The 22,284-nt window shown below is 38.3% G+C and overlaps 1 long non-coding RNA gene across 2 annotated transcripts; it reads right to left on the bottom strand.

The window, feature by feature from the left end:
- Positions 1-371: 371 nt before the first annotated feature.
- Positions 372-10,746, bottom strand: LOC107790783 (uncharacterized). Of its 2 annotated transcripts, XR_001649095.2 has the most exons (4): positions 10,588-10,746; positions 10,404-10,496; positions 9,884-9,989; positions 372-792 (listed from the first exon to the last, which is right to left on the bottom strand). It is a non-coding gene; the product is annotated as an uncharacterized LOC107790783 (long non-coding RNA). The 2 variants fall into 2 exon arrangements; XR_012704901.1 differs by having other exon boundaries at positions 10,404-10,746.
- Positions 10,747-22,284: the final 11,538 nt, after the last annotated feature.

Raw genomic sequence — 22,284 nt, 5'->3', positions numbered from 1 at the left:
CTTCGTTGCGAGTTTTGCTGATGGAATCGTCACGCTGAGATACCTCTTCTCGTTCATTGTGTGCTCCAACATTGTGAGCATTATTGACATCATTGGTTTCCATATCTAACTTTTACTTAAGGAAAAAATTGAAATTCATTGGTAACAAACGAACGAATTAAAGCAATTACGAAGTTGTCTATGCCCCACTGTTGGCGCCAAACTGTTTACCCGTAAAATGGTACAGTTGAATTTATAACGTGGTTTATAGACAAGAGAATCGATTTAATTCAAAAATAATAAAGCAATAGGAACAAAAATAAGATTAATGACTGATATTGAAAGAGATAACAAGCCTGACTCTGAACTCGGTCTTTCTAAGAGAAAAAGTATAAGCAATGATAAAACTATTTAGATTGAGCGTAAAAGAGTAGAATATAGTTTTTGTATGGAGAATGTTTCCTCCCTTACAATGGTTGTTAATCTTGCTATTTATAGCCTCTACTTTTGGGGACAATATCCTAAAATCACGCCCCTCTTGAATGAAAATAAAAAAGTCATTGATGAGTGCATAATGGCTGGCTTTGAATGCAGATATTCTCGGTAACGGTTGCTTATTAAATGTTGCCCGATGTCAAAACTTTGAATATCTATTATCGCCTATGTTCCCTTCGGGATCCATCTCGTACCGGTTACACCCTTCGTACCCGATGCTAGTTTTTTGCTGACTCATCTTTTGCCTGTCCTCGATTCCACGTGTTATCTTGCCATTTGACCACTTGTTATCAATCAATTTCACCCACATACAAACAGCTGCCAATGGAGTAATCCAAAAAGGTTTATAAATGAGATAGCTCATCTCTGCAGCTCCTCTTTTTTTTTTTTGGTTTTTGGATAAAGCTCTAGCATCTTTTTTATTACACCCCATGTTTTCGTACGTGAGAGTGCATCATAAGTCAATTGATGTAAGCTCATAAATGAGATCGTTTTTGAAAGTAAATATGGTAAGTTAATCATGTTACCTTTATAAATTTTTAAGATCATAGATAACAAGTACCAAGAGGGTTGAAAGACTTAGAAGCTAAGCAAACTGAAGAAAATAAGTTTCGTCGAAAGTCGACAAGTTGGGATTATTATAACATGTAATCTTGGGATAAGAAATGGGTGATTAACATGATAAGGAGGTTATGTTATGAGTTATTTTAGGCTTATGATAGTCGTGTGTTACTGTTTTAGGTCAAGCGAGTTGTGGAATAAAACTTGGCAAAGGTCATCACAAGTTACATTCATAAATGTGCTGAATATTAGGTCAAATGTAGCAGAGCATTTCTCCCAATTTAATTGGAATTACGGGATGATACACATATCAAATTGAATATCTACAAGTTTATTTTCTAACGCATTAAACTGTTTGTAGATACGACATCGGAGTAGAGAGATATTTGCAGTTTTGCGAGACTGCGCAGACTGCATAGGTGACAAGTAGGTGTGTCACTAAAGCTTTTTGAGCAATACATTTCGTGTGTTATATAATATCTTTTTGGGACATATTATATACCAAATTGAAGGTCATGAAATTTAGTTTCCAACGCTCTTAACCGTTTGTTCATACAACATTTGGATAAAATGATATAAGCATCGTAAAATGGGCCAATGAGAGGGGGCCAAGCTAGCACCTCTTTAACTTTTCCAAACTTGATATATATAGGTATTAGGCTGTGTTTAGCTTCCTTTTTCCATAGCACAAGACCATAGAACACCCATAAACATATCCTTAATCTCTATTCTAGGGTTTCAAAGAAGATTAACATCCCGGGTATGAAATCAAGAAGGGATAACACTAAAACGATCCCTACGACGTAAGTATCGCTATATCGCCTCTCTTTTTCTTTGTAGTTTGAGTTTTGGAAGGTACTTCATAGTTAAAAAAACGTTTAATTTCTGTATTTAATCTTTTATATATCAAGGAAGGTTGATAAATTTGTTTCCTAATAGTTAGAACTCACGGGACGGTGATCGAAAGCCGTGAGTTCAATTTATTTCACTTTTAGTAGACTATTTTTTTAGTCCACTCGTGTTGGCCTATTGTGCTGCTGATTTATGGAGTTTGGAAGGATGAAGGGCGTGGAGAAATGCCACATGTGGTAAGGTAGTAGGCTGGTTGCTCGTCATTGCAATTTCAGGCTAATTGACAACTTGTTGATTGGGCGTGTTGTGGTATATTTGGGGTTTTTGTTGTATTGAAGGTCCCGAATTATAGTTGGGTTGTTTTTGAGTTGCTGATTGTATTGTGTTTGTATCTCGCCTATAGTAGGCTTGAGGGAGCAGTAAATCCAGGGGAAATGTTGCCCGTTTTATTTTAAGAATCGAGTTATCATTTGAGATACGTGATATACTAGCGCCATCTAAGTTGTACATGTATTTCTTTGTTATTGGGTTGGCGCACTAGTTGTCTAAGATTGTTGTTGAGTTGCATTGACGACTTGAGGTATGTTAAGGCTAACTATTCTTTTCTTTTAGCATGATCCATATGATATAACGAAATGAGCAAACACACAACTTTCACAAATGATTCTATTCTTAGAAGTACTAGGGTTGCCTATGTTCTTGATTCCCCATGTGTTCTACTATAATATCATATGTTCATGGGTCTCATGACATTCCGAGAGATCTTATTGACTTACTTCATTATGCATTGCATTCATTTATACATGTACACTGACCCATGACCAAATGGCATTATATACGCGTATATTATATGTATATGGGATATGGGGAAAAGTTATGGCGTTATATACGCACCACCACCTGATCAGCTGGTATACGTTGATAATTTCGGCCACAGAGGCCTAGATGATATGATGGGATGCCCTCAAAGGCTTGATGATGTTATGTACGCATATACCTATGCATGGTATGCCATTTATACACATATGCATGACATTATAAATGTTTCATGATTCACAGAATTATTCAGACTTACAGGTTGAGTTCTTTACTCCATGTTTCTTTCATGTCTTATATATACTGCTTTCATGCCTTACATACTCGGTACTTTATTTGTACTGGCATCTCTTTTGCCTGGGGACACTATGTTGCATGCCCGAAGGTCCCGATAGATAGGTTGAGAGTCCTCTTAGTAGGCTATCAACTCATCAGAAGGTGTTGGTGCACTTCACTTGCTCCAGAGTTGCCTATTTGGTCAGTATGATTTGGGCATATATTAATTGGTATGGTGGGGCTCTTTCTTGACCTTTATAACATTTATGTACTCTTAGAGGCTTGTAGACAGATGTCATGTATATGGATACTTGTATGGCCTTTTTGGCCTATGTTTTGATTATACAAATGATCATGTCGGCCTTAGAGGCCCGTATGTCACATGTATAAGTTTCTATATCATGTTGATCATCCTATGTCTAGTATTCCCTTATGTTTTATTCTCGTTATCTCATGAAGGCCCTTCTGGCCCACTTACCCATGACGGTATGATAAGAAAGATATGTTACGTTGGTACTTGGTTGTGTAAGGCACCGGGTGCCCATCGCGGCCCTGCGGTTAGGGTCGTGACATTTTTTTACAAGCATGCATGTGGAAATAATTATTTGCCACAATGAAGATGACCAAGAGAGCCCCATAATTATCATTGCGTCCATTTTGGTAGCTAGTGTTGCCTTCTCTCTTAGTTGTCAATTCGCGACCATCTTTATCTCTTCTATTCCACTACTTCCCTCCTTTTAAGCGTGATTAATGGACCTTATTTGTTATACAATGACATCTACATCCAGAAAGACAGTTGGTAAGTGATTGAATGTGGTTGTGGAAGAGTTGAGTAAGAGGAACTCGATTTTGCATCATGCTTATGATGAGTAAATGTAAGGTCTTCAGTAGATTATGTGCACACTACAGCGTGTAAGCTTCTTGATAAGGAGTCCTAAGGCATGAATATCTATCCACCCCTATGGTAAAAAGCAACGAGAGGATCAGAAGGTAGATACTAGTTTCAACAAGTAAAATAAGCAAAGTGAAGAAAGATACGAGGTACTCAGTTAGTGAAGATTATCGGTATTTACAATTCAGGCAGAGAAATATAAATATTCTGAGTTACTTTCAACAGTAACAGAGATATGTACAATTGACCACACTTATCTCAATTATGTCCTATGGGAGCTAACATATATTAGTTAAGAGAAGGATGGGATATGAGGATCCAGCTGGGGTTAGAATAACCTAAAATTTTGGATGGATTGTTATCATTAGCTCACATTTCCGAAGGATATTGCAAACGTGGTCATAGTTCTCCTTGTGAGACACCTAGATGGTGCACTCTAGAATAGTACAGTCAGATATGAATACTAGAATATTCAAAAATTTCAGAAGATAGGCAGTGGAATCCTAGAAGGGATAAATATTTACCTTAGTATGACTCCCGTCCATAGAAAAAAAAGGGAGAGAGAATGTTAGGCGACCCGAAGAGCCAGCCGATAGAGCAAGGGGAGCTAAAAGAGAAAGAATGTTTTGTTGAAGTTTTTAGAATAAAGTGATAGACAGGAATATTAGCAAGAGAATAAGAAGAGAGTAAATGAAGCATTATGAGTACAATATGATAAATGGGTGTTAACGGTAAATCAAACTATGACAGGATTACAGAGTCTATAGTCAAGTGAAGGAAAAGATAAGAGGTTACAGGCCTTGAGACAATAAAAGAGTATAAGCCATAAAGTCATGTCCCCATTTCGAGAAATGAGTTGGTGACTCATACGTGATTACCAGAAGGAAAATTTAGACCCCCGGAGTAATAGAAATTAGTATGGGCTAGTGAATAAGATAAACTAAACATTAATTCGGGACTAAAAGATTTGATAATAGTCGACATCATGAGAATTTCAGAGATCGCGTTCCGGCATAATAGAATGGACAACAAAAGAATAATCTTTAAAGGTCATTCACGAAGATGCTTCCCTAAAGCAAGAATTGTGAGCAGAGTTACACTTAAGGGACTAAGTGTGCCAGTTACACTAGGTGTCACCTTCGTGCGTAAGAAATTCAGTTATCCATGGTACAGAAAGGTTACCGCAAGGCAAGTAAAAGTCCGTGGAAATGTGAAAAGACGCCAAAGATGAAAATGTAAAACATTTATAGGTAAATCTTCATAGCATTAAATGTTAGTACTCCCCTAAAGGGGGAAGATGGTGTGATATGGTATTATGTCGGAGTTATGTCGTGCATGTAACTATGGAATAGTAAAGGAAGAATGTTGTAGAAAGGCGAAAGTCATGAGATTGTATTTATTCAGATCCTACAGATATGTTATGACTCCAGAACAATATGCAAGCACGATACCGGGGAGAGGCAGTAAGGGTTCCTGCACTATATGTAATTGATAAATAAGTGCAAATGAACACTTGATACATAAGGAGCCTGTGTGCGGGTTAAGTTAAGACAAAGGATATAACCCAAGAGAGATTACACAGAATATAGATATGAGAATGGACTAACGAGTAGTCAGTAGTTGATTCAGGAAGATCCTAGTCATGGCTAGACAAGAGGATACAGATAAATCAGCGAATTGTGCAAGATAAACGTAGTGAATCCCAACATAGTGAATTCAGTCTCGCAGATATAATGTCGTAACCCTTGAGAAATATTCAAATAGGAGTTGGGGTAATTAAAGGTACGTATAAGTTTTACGAAAATTAAAGAGAGTGCCACTGGGAAGACAGTCAAAAATTTTAGTTCAGAAGCAACCCTACGAGCACAAGGGCACGGAGGTAAGTAACTAAGGATAATTATAGGCAAGTAAGAACATCAAAAATTCTTTCGGGTATACGATGTAATAAGCTCACAGCTTTGCAGGAGTCAAAGGTTCTCCCCTAAGTACTACTATAGAATACTAGCTGAGGAAATAAGGAAGAAGGCTTCACCTTAAGCATAGTGACATAAAGAAAAAATGTTTTGTAACAACAGTATCACTACAACATTGTATGCACTCCATAAGAAAGTGGCACCTATCGTGTGTAATGAACGGGAAAAAAATAAAATCAAAAGTTATATTTGAGATCATATGAGTTACTGGAAATTCCAGTATTCGTGGGCACTAAGGTAAGCCAAGCATTCATGCAGCAAGTGGCAGAATGACGAGGAAAAGTAATACCTTATGTTTAAAGGAAACTGAGAAGGCACGAAAGGAAATTTATGGTGCTACCAAGTTAAAGAAAGATTGCGAGTGGTATGAATATATGTGTGTAGGTTGCAAGCTAAAGTATCGTAGAGCGACAAGGTTTTAGGTAGATATGAGACGGATTAGAAAAGATGAGTGATAAGGTGATAAGAATAGGTAAGCCTCGGGATTAAGCCATCAAAACAAGAGAGCTGATGGTTTCCGAAAGTTAAAGAAAGCTCGGTACAGTCTGAATGAACTCAGAGGAGTCTAAGGCTAGGAGTAATTAGAAGATATGAAATGCCGCCCTGATAGTAGAATAAGGGTTTAATGGTGATAGATAAGAGGATGACGTTTAGGCCTTTGATTGAGTAATGATTTAAAGAAAAAGGATTTCATGAATTGCACAGGATTAAAATATCCCCATAAGATGAATCACATTGGCATGCCATGAAATACGGTTATTGAAGCATAGTATTTTTCCTATATGGATTAGGCAAATCACTTCAAATGTTCCCCGATGCAACGTGAGCCCTAGTGATAATATATTACGTAAGAGATTTCAAGTTATCAGTAGTAGAATATAGATCAACGTTGAGGTGAATCACCAATAGATAGATAAAAGTACAAAGTATGAGATGAGATTAGACCGTCATTCTAAAGATGAAAAGTAATGAGAAAGCACTAAAGGAGTTAGATTTATACATATAGATAAGCAGCGAGAGAGTAACCTGGAGTTGGGTAGCAGACCCCGGTAATAATAAACCGAAGTAAGAGTTATGGTATAGTATGGCCTAGCTAGTTGTAGTAAAGCCATAAGCATAGATAACTGAGGCTATGAAACAAGATATAGCAATAGTCGTAAGTTCGACAAAGTACTGAGTGAAGAACTCCAGTACACCTATAGATTCCTAAAGGGGCAGCTTGTCATAGTTCTGTATATGTTCACAAAGTGAGGCCTAGAGCTTGGCTAAAAGCTAGACGAAAAAGGAGAGAAGAGTCGCATAGGCACACATAGAAGGACAAATCCGTACATGCTGTATGACAGAAGGTAGCAACAGTTAAGAGATTGGAAGAATTCCGATCACAAGTTGTGGTATGAGAAAGAGGCCTAAAGGGGGGAATGCCCTGACCTTTGGATTTATTCACAGAACAATTGCCTAGATGGCAAAGACAATATTAAAGTATACGACATCGGAAGAGAGATTTTTAGTTTCGCGAGACTGCACAGACTGCATAGGTGACAAGTAGGTGTGTCACTAAAGCTTTTTGAGAAATATGTTTCTTGTGCTATATGAGGTATTTTTGAGACATATTATATACCAAATTGAAGGTCATAGAATGTAGTTTCCAACTCTCTTAACCGTTCATTCATACGACATCCAGATAAAAAGATATAAGCGTCGGAAGATGGGCCAATGAGAGGGTGCCAAGCTAGCACCTCTTTGACTTTTCCAAACTTGATATATATAGGTCTTAGGCCGTGTTTATATTCATTTTACCATATAACACGACCTGAGAACATTTTTTCATAGAACAGGACCATAGAACACCCATAAGCATATACTTAAGATCTATTCTAGGGTTTCAAAGAAGATTAATATCCCGGGTACGAAATCAAAAAGCGATAACACTAGAACGATCCCTACGACGTAAGTATCGCTATGTCGCCTCTCTTTTTCTTTGTAGTTTGAGTTTTGGAAGGTACTTAGTAGTTAAGAAAATGTGTACTTTCTGTATTTAAGCTTTTATATATCAAGGAAGGTTGATAAATGCATTTTCTAATAGTTAGAACTCACGGGACGGTGATCGGAAGCCGTTAGTTCGATTTATTTCACTTTTAGTAGATTGTTTTGTAGTCCACTCATGTTGGCCTATTGTGCTGCTGATTTATGAAGTTTGTAAGGATGAAGGGCGTGGAAAAATGCCATATGTGGTAGGGTAGTAGGATAGTTGCTCGTCGTTGCAATTTCAGGCTAATTGACAACTTGTTGATTGGGCGTGTTGTGGTATATTTGGGGTTTTTGTTGTATTGAAGGTCCCGAATTATAGTTGGGTTGTTTTTGAGTTGCTGATTGTATTGTGTTTGTATCTCGCCTATAGTAGGCTTGAGGGAGCAGTAAAATCAGGGGAAATACTGCCCGTTTTATTTTAAGAATCGAGTTATCATTTGAGATACGTGATATACTAGCGTCATCTAAGTTGTACATATTTTTCTTTGTTATAAGTTTGGCGCACTAGTTGACGTAAGCTTGTTGTTGAGTTGCATTGATGACTTGAGGTATGTTAAGGCTAACCATTCTTATCTTTTGTCATGATCCATATGATATAACGAAATGAGTAAACATACAACTTTCACAAATGATTTTATTCTTAGAAGTACTAGGGTTGCCTATGTTCTTGATTCCCCATGTGTCCTACTATAATATCGTATGTTCATGGGTCTCATGACATTTCGAGAGATCTTATTGACTTACTTCATTATGCATTGTATTTATTTATACATATGCATTTACCCATGACCAGATGGCGTTATATACATGTATATTATATGTATATGGGATATGGGGAAAGGTTATGACGTTATATATGCACCACCACCTGATCAGCTGGTATACGTTGATGATTTTGCCCTCAGAGGCTTTGATGGGATGCCCTTAGAGGTTTGATGATGTTATGTATGCATATACCTATGCATGGTATGACATTTATACACATATGCATGACATTATAAATGTTTCATAATTCACAGAGCTATTTAGACTTACAAGTTGAGTTCTTTACTTCATATTTCTTTCATGTCTTTTCTATACTGCTTTCATACCTCGCATACTCGGTACTTTATTTGTACTGGCGTCCCTTTTGCCTGGAGACGCTGCGTTTCATGCCCGCAGATCCCGATAGATAGGTTGAGAGTCCTCCTAGTAGGCTATCAGCTCATCGGAAGGTGTTGGTGCACTCCACTTGCTTTGGAGTTGCCTATTTGGTCAGTATAATTTGGACATATATTTATTGGTATGGCGGGGCCCTGTCCTGACCTTTATGACGTTTATGTACTCTTAGAGGCTTGTAGACATATGTCATGTATATGGATACTTGTATGGCCTTATCGGCTTATGTTTTGAGTATACAAATGATCATGTTGGCCTTAGAGGCCCGTATGTCACATGTATAAGTTTCTATATCATGTTGGGTCGTCCTATGTCTAGTATTCCCTTATATTTTATTCTCGTTATCTCATGACGGCCCTTCTGGTCCACTTTCCCATAACGGTATGATAAGAAAGATATGTTACGTTGGTACTCGATTGTGTAAGGCACCGAATGCCCGTCGCGGCCCTACGGTTTGGGTCGTGACATTTTTTTACTAGCATGCATGTGGAAATAATTATTTGCCACAATGAAGATGTCCAAGAGAGCCCCATAATTATCATTGCGTCCTTTTTGGTAGCTGGTGTTGCCTTCTCTCTTAGTTGTCTATTCGCGACCATCTTTACCTCCTCTATTCCACTACTTCCCTCCTTTAAAGCATGATTAAAGGACCTTAAACCTCTCTCTTAGAGAGAGTATTTTTTAGTGGAGAACTAAGTGAAGGTAGTAATTATCTTTTATGGGCATGCAAACGCTCAATCCCTCAATAAGCAGCATCCCTGGTGCCAAATTGTTGATGGTATAATGATAGTAGGACACACAACTAAACATGCTTATTAGATGGATGATAAAATAAACACAAGTAAAAGCAAACCTCCAGCTTTTTAATAGGATCTTTCCTTGAATGACAGCTGAAATGCATACCCATGCCTGGCCAAAAGTAAAGGAGTAGCTGGAAAAGCAATCATCACTACTGCCACCTACAGTAGTAGAATAAGAAGTAAATACTAGTATTACAAGAGGAAGGGGGTAAAATTAGGAATAAGCATTTACTAGAGCATGATCTAGTCTAGATGAAACTGAAAGAATAATAGAAAACTGCACATTTCGTTTGAGACACTCTCGTGAAAAAGTAGGTATTTTTGTTGGATCAATTGTAGAGCATAATGGGCATGACAGGGGAATCATTGTCCCCTAGAACCTCAAAGCCCATCTTCTGCAATTCAGAGCGTTAAAAAGTTGTTATTTTCACGTATGCGTGCTAGCTTCTGAGCCCCTATAAGAACCATAGTTGCTCTAATGATCAGTAAACTATCATTATATATACCTAGTGTCTAGATGCATTAAGAATACAATGAAAAGTAGAGTTGCATTTAATAGGACAAATTTCTAACCTCTACTAGAAGCATCTTCACCGAGTATAACCTTGATAGAAAAAATTAGTTGTTGGGCAGCCGAAGGTGATATTGATGTGGCATAGAGATGAGCTGGGCATGAGTATTTCAAATAATTGATAAGTTCCTAAATTGTTGTAGTAAATGTCAATGCCACCTCTTATAAATAGTATCATAAATTTACCATAAGAAAGCTCTGTGATATGCCCGAAGAGCTTCAGTACATATAATTTCCTACAAGAATGGTTTTTATCAACTGGAAATTAATAGAGATTTCATTCTCGTGCCAATCCCTTGTGGTTTACTGGGTTGCTAAGTTCTCCGGACAAGATTTAACATGTTCTGTAATAACGTAATTTTCAAGCCAAGATTGGGTATACTAAATTAAGGGAAAAAAAATGTAACAAGAGTATTTAGAAAAAGCCAAATAGATAAGGTGATGACAGTTACCAATGCGGAAAAAAGGGGCAGAGCAAGCATTCATTTCGAACCACAGAAATGTTAGTATTGAGGTAGCATTTAACTGCTTAAGCAGATACAATCAGATAATATCCTTGAGAAATATTAAGCTTGATGTGAAACCCAAGTTAACCAAGAATGGTTCTTCTACCAAAGTCTACTTATTCAGGTGACTACTCAAAATTTGACGAGCTCGAAACACACACTTAAATTATGCTCGGTAGTCAAAGATAGTATAGTATAATATCGTATCCACAAGAATTGGAGTTAAACAGTATTTTCGTAGTTTCTAGATTGATTGCCATCCAAGAGAATCAACAATCAAGATTTATATGATTAATAACTAAAATTAACTAAGAATCTAAAGCTATTGACTAATGACCATCGAAACAAGGAATAAGCAAAGAAAGTTATCAATGGGAGAAGATAGGGTTTTGATAGGATAGGTGCAAGATAATTGTTTGGGATCTAACTCTAGATAATTCACTTCTAATGTTCAAGTGAGTCTCTCGATTTCACTTAATTATTTGTTCAAACGATTAGTAGAAACTCCTCTCTCGATTAAGTCTCAATCTCACAAGATGAACCAATTTTAGCCCTGTGAAGATATGCAAGAATTCGTAGTGGATTAATCTTTAGAAAAATCTCTTTCGATTATTCTCCTAACTAGGTTTAATCTATAGTTCAACTAGCCTCTTTAATTACTAAGAAGAATTAATGAACTCAACCAACAAGATAATACAAAGATATCACAAGTTATGCCTCTCTGATTACATGAACAAGTGAATATAGATACAACAATTAAATAATTCAAAAACGATTCAATACATAAAACTAGAGTTATAATTCACAAACAATCATCAATGCACCAAATCCATCAAACCCTAAAGAGACTTACTCCATAGATATGGAGCAATTCATCACAAATATAATTAAAGTATAGAAAAACATAAATTCAATCCAAACTCGGGTCTTGAGTGAGGAATGAATGATGAAATCCTTGTTCTTGTGTTCTTCCAACTCCTCCTTAACCTCCTTAGGTCGAATATGTGTCAAAGGTCCCAAAAAATAATATTTTTTCATGTATTTATACCAAGTAGGGTCGGGCCCAAACGAAATCACTTTCTCCTAGCCGAAATAGGATTATCACTCTTTAAATATTGCACAGGCACATGGGGCGACGTGCCATGCAGGGGCATTAGTGGGAAAATCCAGAGAGTTAGTTCTGACATGCAGCAGGAAATTTGCACAGCCGAGGCGTGCCACGGGCCGCACTAGTGCACTTTTCTCAGAGTACGGCTCAAATCTCAATTTTCGACGTCTAGACTTGGTCCTCGACCCCCGAACACGATCCCGGCTTAATCCCTTGGGTGTTTACTCAGACTTAAAAGCTCCAAATCACTCGAATTCATTCTATAATATCTACATAGCTCGGAATCACTCCTACCAGGCATACAACACATAACTAGTGCAAAATACTATCAATTAAAGCTCAAAACGAATAAAGTGCAGTAAATTGGAGTGCGGTAAGCGACTAAAATACGAGATTGTATCCTACCACCAACACCCCCACACTTAAATCATTTCTCGTCCTCGAGCAACCAAACTACAGTTCACATAGACACGACCCTTTTCAACAACTCTAATAACTCATCATACTAAGAATATTTAAAACAGATTAAGTACAATGCCGTAACATCCTAGCCTCAAGAATTGACTCAAAAGCACCACGCATTATTTATAATCCGCTCACTTACTCTAACACAGAGATCAATGACATTACCTTTCCTTCATGAATCAAGTGCCCTCACACAACAATGAAGAGTAGTTCCACACAGAATAAAATTTAAGAACAATTAGGAACTCAAGATAGAAAGAATTCACTCACTCTCATAAACAACATTCATATGCCACAAAAGACGTACCATAGGCTTTCCCGTAGTGTACTACTCTACTAATTGAGCTCATTCAGTCAAGGATCAAGTAGGACTTTAATTGGTTGTAATGTAGGTTGCGGGACGGGTATGATACATTTAGATATAAGAGTGACTACACCTCCCTAAGCACTTTAATACATACAATTAACCATTCAAAACCCCACACTTAATGTCAAACCATAACTCCACCTTCATATCAATATACCTTAACTCCCTACTTCTTTAAGCACAAATACATCAAAAGTTACCACTATCAAGGAATATTTTTCACAATCATACACTTATTTATTTTCAATTCAAGTGGCTCTTACTTTTTCAATACAGTACACCTTTCTCCTTATTTCAATATTTCCACTCAAGCCAAACCAACCACCCCACACTTCGATTTTTTCAAAGTTCATACCAAATTCAAGTGCTCACGAAAGGTACAAAGTTCAAATAGATGGTCAATTCAAACAAATGGTTAGGTCTTGTAATGTGGTTGCCAAAACAAAATAGGATTACAGGCTCAAAGGGGTTAACTAAGATACATAACAATTAGGCGTGTAAAAGCATATAACTGGCTCAACAAAGAAATGCCTATATCACTTCCAAGAATGAATACAATAACTACTTCACTTTGTAGACACACAGGTCAAGTTCTAGACATCAAATGCAATGCACAAAATACACAAAACCTCACACGCGCATGGCACATAACTCACTCAGGATCGGACTCATCAAGACACTCTAGTTAAAGTAGTAAAGCACAGTTAAGATCATACACTTTAAGGTACTTGTACAAGAGTCAAAAACTGAGCCTAAGCGTCACAACTAAAGTACTCACTATTATCAAGGTATAATAAAGTCAAGAGATATTCCCTTCTATCTAAACCATAGCACAAGGTTTCCTACTCCTAACAAAAATAAAAACTAACTACACCCTGTTCAAACAAAATCCTTAGAAAAGAACCGCGATATAAAGAAAAACCCAGGGGGACTTGTTACACTACCTAAAAAGAAAATCTTTTTGTCTTTTTCTATCGACTTAAATCCCTCAAGAAACCTGTCGATGATATCCATCGTCAGGAAAAATCAAATATTTTTCAATTTTTATGGTTTTATCAATTTTCCAACTACTACAACTAACAAAACTAACACATATACATACAACATACAATTATCCCATACCCCACACTTTAAGTTGTGGCATGTCCTCATGACACACAATTAAAAAGATAAGGTAAAGGAAACTTCCCTGAACATCTAGTCGGGGTCTGAGTCGAAGCCGGACTCCATTCCTCTCCTTTGAACTAATGCGCACATCCAGGCAGACAATTTCTTCTCAGCCTTCTTGGGGTACACCCCAAACTTATATTTCTCACTTAATGCAAGCTTCTCTTTCGAGCCTTTCACTTTTCACTCAACACTCGCAGCTGGTTTGTGCTTTTTTGCCCCCTTTTCTACATTCATCTCAAAAGTCACAGTCTCCTAACCCACTCTAAGCATGAGTTTCCTTTCGTGTATATCCAATATAGCTCTACCCGTTGCTATGAATGGTCTTCCTAGGATGAGGTGGACCTCTTTTTTCTCCTCCTTTCTCTAGTTTCCTGTAAATAGATAGAGGCATTAAATTAACTAAGGCACCAGAATCACATAAAGACTTATCAAAATTAATAGAGTCTAAAGAGAAAGGTATAGTAAAACTCCCTGGATCTCTACACTTTTGTGAGAGATTATTTTGCAATATCGCGCTACAATGCTCTGTGAGATTCACCACCGAGGTCTCCTCTATTTTCCTCTTATTTGTCAGGATCTCCTTCAAGAATTTGGCATAAGCAGGCATTTGTGAGAGAACTTTTGTGTATGGAAAATTTACATAAACATGTTTCAGAACATCCAGAAATCTCTCAAACTGCTTGTCCAGCTTTTCTCTACATAGCTTTTGAGGGAAAGGTAAAGCAGGCATATGCTTGCTCTCTTCAAGTTCCTATTTTTTTGCTTTTTCTTCCTTCTTTTTCTTCTCAGTTTTCATTGGGCCTTTCATCTTCTTGTCATCATTACTTTTCAACTGCTCCCCACTTTCTTTTACAATTATCACATCTTTTTGGATTGGGGTGGGATCCTTCAACACTTACCCACTTCTCAAGGTTAAAACATTCACTGTTTCTTTGAGATTTCTCTCAGTATCAGCGAGGAGCATTCCTGGAATTCTCCCAGACAATAGAGTGGCTAGCTCCTGAACCTGTCTTTCCAACTTTCGAAAACCAGTACCTATTTTTTTTATAGCTACTCCATGCTCCCGTATAGCTGCGCTATGCGTTTCAAGCCTCTCATAAGTTTTCGGAATGAAGGCCTCTATGAGATCTTCTATGCCAGACTGAATGGGCTGTTGAGGCTGAAATTACGGCCTCTGCTGATTTTGGAATGCTGGAGCTCCTTGTCCCTGGGGTCTAGAGTTATTTTGTTGCCATGCATTTGCGGTACCCCAGGTGAACTCCATGAAAAACTGGGGTGCCTCTTACCCATTGCTTTAAAATTGTAGTTTCCCACAGCATTCACTTCCTCAGTTGAGGCTTAACACTAATGAGTAGGGTGTCCTCTTCCACATATATCACAAGATGCGTGAGGCTCACTTTGTATTAACGATAAGGTCAACTTCCTTATCTATTTGTCCATAGCATCAAGTTGTACCTACACAGATGTGTTAGCATCAACCTGGTGAACAGTAGTTGATCTTCTTCTTTCAGCACTCTTAGAGGGCCACTGATTAGCGTATTTTGATAACTCATCAAGAATTGTAACTATCTCCTCTGGAGTCTTCTTCATCAACGGGCCTCCAGCTGCATTACTTAATATTCTACGTGAGGCCGGTGTCAATCCATCCTAAAGGTCCTGGATTTGCATCCAGAGTTCAATTTCACTATGTTGACAATTTCTAACAATCTCCTTAAACCTCTCTCATACTTTAAAAACAGTTTTATTCTCTTTCTGGCAGAAGTTATTATTTTTCTTCTAAACTTTCCCGTTTTAGCTGAGGAGAAATATTTATCAAGGAATTTACTTGTCATCTCCTCACATGTTCTAATTGATCCCGTGGGTAAGCTTCGAAGCCACTTCTTTGCATCATCTTTAAGAGAAAATGGGAATGCCCTTAGATACAATGCATCTTATGACATACCATTGTATTGAAAGGTGTTCATAATCTTCTCAAAGTCCATTAGATGTGTGTTTGGATCTTCGTTTGGCTTCCCTCAGAAGACACAACAATTCTGAAGGGTCTGAAGCAACCCTTGCTTTAACTCGAAATTGTTTGCTACAATTGGAGGTGGTCTAACACTTGATAAACCTTGATTGTAGACCGGTCTAGCATAATCGCTAAGTGGTCTCCCAGGTATGGGAGCTATATTTCCGAACTGGTCTGCACCCAAAGGTTGATTTTGAGTAATTCTATGACCCTCTCCTCTTCGTTGATAAAATGTGCATCTTTAATACCTGCTTCTTTTACATACCGTGCAACTTGTTCTCGTCGTTGGGCTGCTTTTCTCGCATCCAAATCTATATTATCATCACCGATTCCAGCCATATCTTTGGTTGAGGATTGCCCAACCTTTTTCTGATGTCTCAGTGAGACATATTTCCTTCCTCAGTTGTCGCAGTTATTTTTCAATTTCTGGCTCGTATGGTAGCACTTCTTTCGCAGAAGTTCGAGTCATCCACTAATCTACCATGTAACATGCGCACAATCAAAGAACACCAAACGTAAAAAGAGAAAAATAAAAGAAAAATAAAAGAAAAATACCGGAATTAGCACTACTAACTATTTCAAACACTATTGTTTACCAATCCCCGGCAACGGCGCCAAAATTTGACGAGCTCGAAACACACACTTAAATTATAATCGGTAGTCAAAGATAGTATAGTATAATATCATATCCACAGAGATTAGAGTTAAACAGTGTTTTAGTAGTTTCTAGCTTGATTGCTATCCAGGAGAATCAACAATTAAGATTTATATGATTAATAACTAAAATTAACTAAGAATCTAAAGCTATTGACTAATGACTTTCGAAACAAGGAATAAGCAAAGAAGGTTATCAAAGGGAGAAGATAGAGTTTTGATAGGATAGGTGCTAGATAATTGTTCGGGATCTAACTCTAGATAATTCACTTCTAATGTTCAAGTGAGTCTCTCGAATTCACTCAATTATTAGTTCAAACGTTTAGTAGAAACTCCTCTCTCAATTAAGTCTCAACCTCACAAGATGAACCAATTTTAGCCCTGTGAAGATATGCAAGAATTCGTAGTGGATTAATCTTTAGGAAAACCTCTTTCGATTATTCTCCTAACTAGGTTTAATCTATAGTTCAACTAGCCTCTTTAATTACTAAGAAGAATTAATGAACTCAACCAACAAGATAATGCAAAGATATCACAAGTTATACCTCTCTCGATTACATGAACAAGTGAATATAGATGCAATAATTAAATCATCCAAAAATCATTCAATACATAAAACTAGAGTTATAATCAACAAACAATCATCAATGCACCAAATCCATCAAACTCTAAAGAGACATACTCCATAGATATGGAGCAATTCATCACAAATATAATTTAAGTATAGAAAATATAAATTCAATCCAAACTCGGGCTTGTTGGCGCTTTGATGGTGCTGCATAAGATCTTGGTCAGTGTTTGAGGTGACTCATTGCCCTTGTTGTTTGTACTGATGTGACGCAATTATTGGACCTGGAATTAGTGCAATCAAAGTTATATAAGGTATATTTAAAAGCAAATATCATTATTCAGTTCAAAATGAGGTAATGGTCCTTGTCAGGAAGAGAGACTCCGTTATTAAGTTCAGAATGAGGTAATGGTCCTTGTCAGAAGGAGAGACTCCATGATTTGTTGATTTGGCAGGTGGTTATTAGTTTCTACACATCTCTGCTGTCGTGGCAGTATTTCGAAAGTTGGAACATGACTTATATGCGTCATGAGATGTATTGCGGGCATCAGATTCGTGAAATTTCAGCTAGTGTGGTTGGAGGATGTTATTATGGGCAACCAACTTATGTGGTGCATGGTGTGATTTCAGCATGGGTGCATGATCATGTTTTGGTACGGTGGGTAGTGATTGATACGGTGTTCGTATGTTAGAATCATGTCTTATAGAGAAATTTGGAGGTTGGAATTTGGTTCTAAGGATTATTGACTAAATAAAAGGGGAGGGATCTTTAGTCTGACTCGATCTAAAGTGTTCAACTGGGTTGTGGTGGAACGAGTAGGTGCACGAGGTGTTAAACAGTGATTTTGGAACACTCCGGAGCAGTCCTTAGCACGCTCGAGGACGAACGTATGTTTAAGTGGGGGAGAATGTAACGACCCGACCGCTCGTTTTGATCTCTAGCGTGTCGTTCAGTGGTTTGAGGCCTTGAAAAGCTTCACTTCAGGTATTATTACTTGTACGTATGGTCGGATTTGAACTTTGGGAAGTTCGAAGTTGATTTGGAAAGAAAACTTTAATTTCAGAAGCTTTAAGTTGGAAGAATTGGCTAAGGTTTAACTTTTGAGTAAACAACCTCGGAATCGGGATTTGAAGGTTCCAATAGATTTTTATGATGATTTCGGACTTGGACGTATGCTCGAGTTGAGTATCGGGTGGTCCGAGAGCATTTCGGCGCCTATTATGGAAGGTTGGAATTTTTGAAAGTTTAAGAACTTCATAAGTTTGATTTGAAGTGGACTTTGGTGTCATCAATGTCTGTTCAGGGTTCCGAGCCTTGTAATGGCTTTGCTATGTCATATATAACTCGTGTGCGAAATTTGAATTTATTATGGATTGATTTGGTGCATTTCGGCACAAGATGTAGAATTTGGAAATTTGAAATTTATAAGTTGATTCGAGGCGTGATTCATAATTCTGACGTTGTTTTGCATGATTTGAGGCCTCGACTAAGTTCGTATGATGTTTTAGGACTTGTCGTTATATTTGGTTGAGGTCCCAGAGTCCTCGAGTGGATTTTGGATAGTTAACGGATCGAATTTTGGACTAAAGGAATACTGGGATTTTTCTGGTTGTTGGTGCAATCGCTTCTGCGGAAGCTGGGTCGCAGAAGTGAACAGAAGCAGCTAGGAGTGAATTGGGTAGAGTCTGCAGGTGCGAAGAAATTCCCGCACCTGCGGGATCGCAGATGTGACCAATGGAGCATAGATGCGGATTTTGCTGGGGAAGACTGGGACCGCAGAAGCGGTCGAATTCCGCAGAAGCAAAACCGCACCTGCGGATGAAACATCGCAGAAGTGAAGGTGCAGAAACACTGGTGGGACCGCAGATGCGGAGGTTGAGGGGCCTGAAGGGAACCGCAGAAGCGGACTTTGTGCCGCAGAAGCGACCATTGGCTCCGCAGATGCGAAAATGTAACTGGGCTGAGTTGTTTTAAGAACGAGATTTGGCCCTTCTTCTTTCATTTTTCACTTGGGTTGGCCGAATTTGGGGAGCCATTTTGAGGGGATTTTCATCAAGTAACACAAGGTAAGTGATTCCAACCTATTATAATTTAAATACATGGTTTATATATGGATTTAAACATGAAAATTAGTAGAAATTTGGAATTTTGGTAGGAAACATAAAATTTAGTATTTTTGGATTTTGACCGCGAAATTGGACATGAAATTGGAAATAAATCATATATTTGAGTTCTTGGTGTTATGGGTAATGTTTATCTTCGAAAATTTTCGGAATCCGGGCACGTGGGCTTGAGGGTGGATTTTATTTACTTTTCGAGTGAAGTTGGGAATTGTTATGAATTAATTTATTATGAATATTAGAGTACAATTTTATTGGTTTACTATTTGACTACTTTTGGAGAGACGAGCATCGATTTGAGGTGTTTGAGTAGCGTTGGAGCCGGTTATGGAATTTCGGAGCGAGGTAAGTCTCATGTATAACTCTGTGAGGGGGAAACCATCCCTAGGTGATGTATTTGATATGTGCTACTTGTTGCAGGCGCTATGTATGCACGAGGTGATGAGAGTCTGTATGTAGCTAGATTCATGTTATGTCCGTGTAGACTTAGGTTCCCGCCATGCTATAACTGTACTACTTTAGTTGTCTATTAAATTCCTTTATTTTACAGTGCGACTTGTGACTAGACTTGTGTAGAGTGATAGACTTGCTATTGTAGAGATTCGGCAGGTTTCATGATTTGCCGCGAAATAACTATACTCCTCTTACGAATTTCTCCCGCGTTATGCGTTTTCATTAAAAGGTTCCCTTAAAATTTATAACTCACACGTCTATTCGTGAATGGGGTCAAGGACCTATTAAAGCTTCTTATTCTAATGGGATCGGGCCGTTCGCCTCGAAAATATAATAAATACATCTATGATTTGTGCCGTTTGACCCTTGGCAATGTGCACATTATGATGGGATCGGGTCGTTCGTCTCGACAAGATTATGTATCACACTCTCATGGGAGTGGACCATTCGCCTCGGCAATATAATAGATGTATCTATGGTTTGTGTCGTCCGACCCTCGGCAGTGCACATATTATGATGGTATTGAGTCGTACGCCTCGACATTTATATAAAATACTCTTATGAAATCGTGCGTAAGAATTTACAAGAGGCCAGTATATCTGGGAGTTTTCCTGATTTGAACTGTGACGACCCATCTTGTGAGGTCCATTATATATATACTCCGATTGAGAAGGTAACTACTAGCTGAGAGCTTGAGTTATTGCTGAGAGGGAAATTTTACTACGTATTTATACTTGTTATTTCGTTTATTTACTTTGACTTATATCTGTTTACTTCTATTGTAATCGTCTTACTCGTCACTACTTCTCTAGGGTTAGGCTAGATACTTACTGGGTACACGTTGATTTACGTACTCATGCTATACTTGCTGCACTTATTGTGCAGGTATATATATGTCTGGTGGTCTTTAGGGCATAAAGGCGCGGCTATTGCGGGGACTTCACTGTGAGCTGCATTCCATGTTACAATCCGCAGCCTGCAGAGTCTCCATCAGAGTTATTTATATTCTCCTGTCTAATTTGTATTCCAGACAGATGTTGTATTTTATTATATTTCCTTGTTGATGCTCATGCACTTGTGACACCGGGTTTTGGGGGGTTCCTATAGGTTGTTCATTATTGTAGCTCGTGTAAATATTATCATTTGCCCTATAAATTCTATTTCATACTATTTAATTAATGAAAATTATGATTTCAAATTACTAAAATGAGTAATTAAGTTGATCAATCACCGTTCGCTTGCCTGACGGCAGCGTTAGGCGCCATCATGACCTATAGTGGATTTTGGGTCGTGACAGCTTGGTATCAGAGCGTTAGGTTCACTTAGATCTCACGAGTCATGAGCAAGTCTAGTAGAGTCTTGCGGATCGGTATGGAGATGTCCACACTTATCTTCGAGAGGCTACAGGGCTCTTAGGAGCACTTCCTTCTTGATTTCCTCATCGTGCGATTTGATTCCATTGAGGCTTGTGCCTTTATTTCCTTCCTACTCAATCTTATGTGACGTGAAGCACTTGTTATCAATTGGGCATCTAGGGAGTTGTAACGGTACTGCAGATATGGTGCAAGATGTTTTTCCCTGCGTACTTGAGCGAGTTATTATCATCGTCTTGTGGAAGGGGGGTTATGTTGTTCTATGCCCTGTATCAGTTTTGCCTATGGTTTTAAGGCTATGCACAGATTGCTATGATGTTCATGCATTGTTATCGCACAGTGTTGGTGTGATGGTAGGGTGCTTGTTTATGTGTCAAGGCAGTGAATGACTTGAAAGGAGGATTTCTCAGTGCATGATTTAGAGGTTCAGCATTCAGTTCCAGTAAAGGAAAGGTAATTGAACTATGGATGCTCAAGCCTTAGTTAATGAAGTGACGAAACTTGGTATATTCGAGCGTGGTGGAATTCTCATTTGTGATGTGGTATCGTCGTCCTTGTTGGGAATGCATTAAGGTTCGCCGGTGTTATGGTCTTCTTCGAGTTGCCTTCGGGGTAGGATGTTGGGAAGTGGTGCCTAAGAAGCAGTTGTTAGAGATAGCGGAGTGTAGTGGTTACAGAATCGAATTGGTGTTTCCAGTGTTGATGGCTCGAGAAAAATGATCTTCTAGGAGATTTAGAGTTGGTAGCAATTCATTAGTTCCGGTGCTACAGGTTTGGATTTGATTTGAGGCACCATTTGGGCAGTGGAGTATGAGAAAGGGCATGGCGGGAGGTGTTTCGCGGTGGATGAAGTACTAGCAGGTCAAGTATGAAAAGGAGAGGTCAAGAAGTTGCTTAAAGGAGATGGTTTGACCGAAGTGGGACTGGCAGGGTAGCATATGGTTTCTATGGTAGGATAGCCACATACCTTGAGGAATATTAGAACGATTCGGGGAATCATGATGGATGGTGATTTGGTCCACGGATTATATTTGGAATGATGGTTACTGTACGGAGAAAGATTATATATGGTAGAAAGGAGTTTGCTTGA

The sequence above is a fragment of the Nicotiana tabacum genome, chromosome 22 (assembly GCF_000715075.1).
Source record: "Nicotiana tabacum cultivar K326 chromosome 22, ASM71507v2, whole genome shotgun sequence".
Classification (NCBI taxonomy): domain Eukaryota; kingdom Viridiplantae; phylum Streptophyta; class Magnoliopsida; order Solanales; family Solanaceae; genus Nicotiana; species Nicotiana tabacum.
Note: the sequence above shows the minus strand (reverse complement) of the source record. Positions and strands in the feature narration are given on the sequence as shown.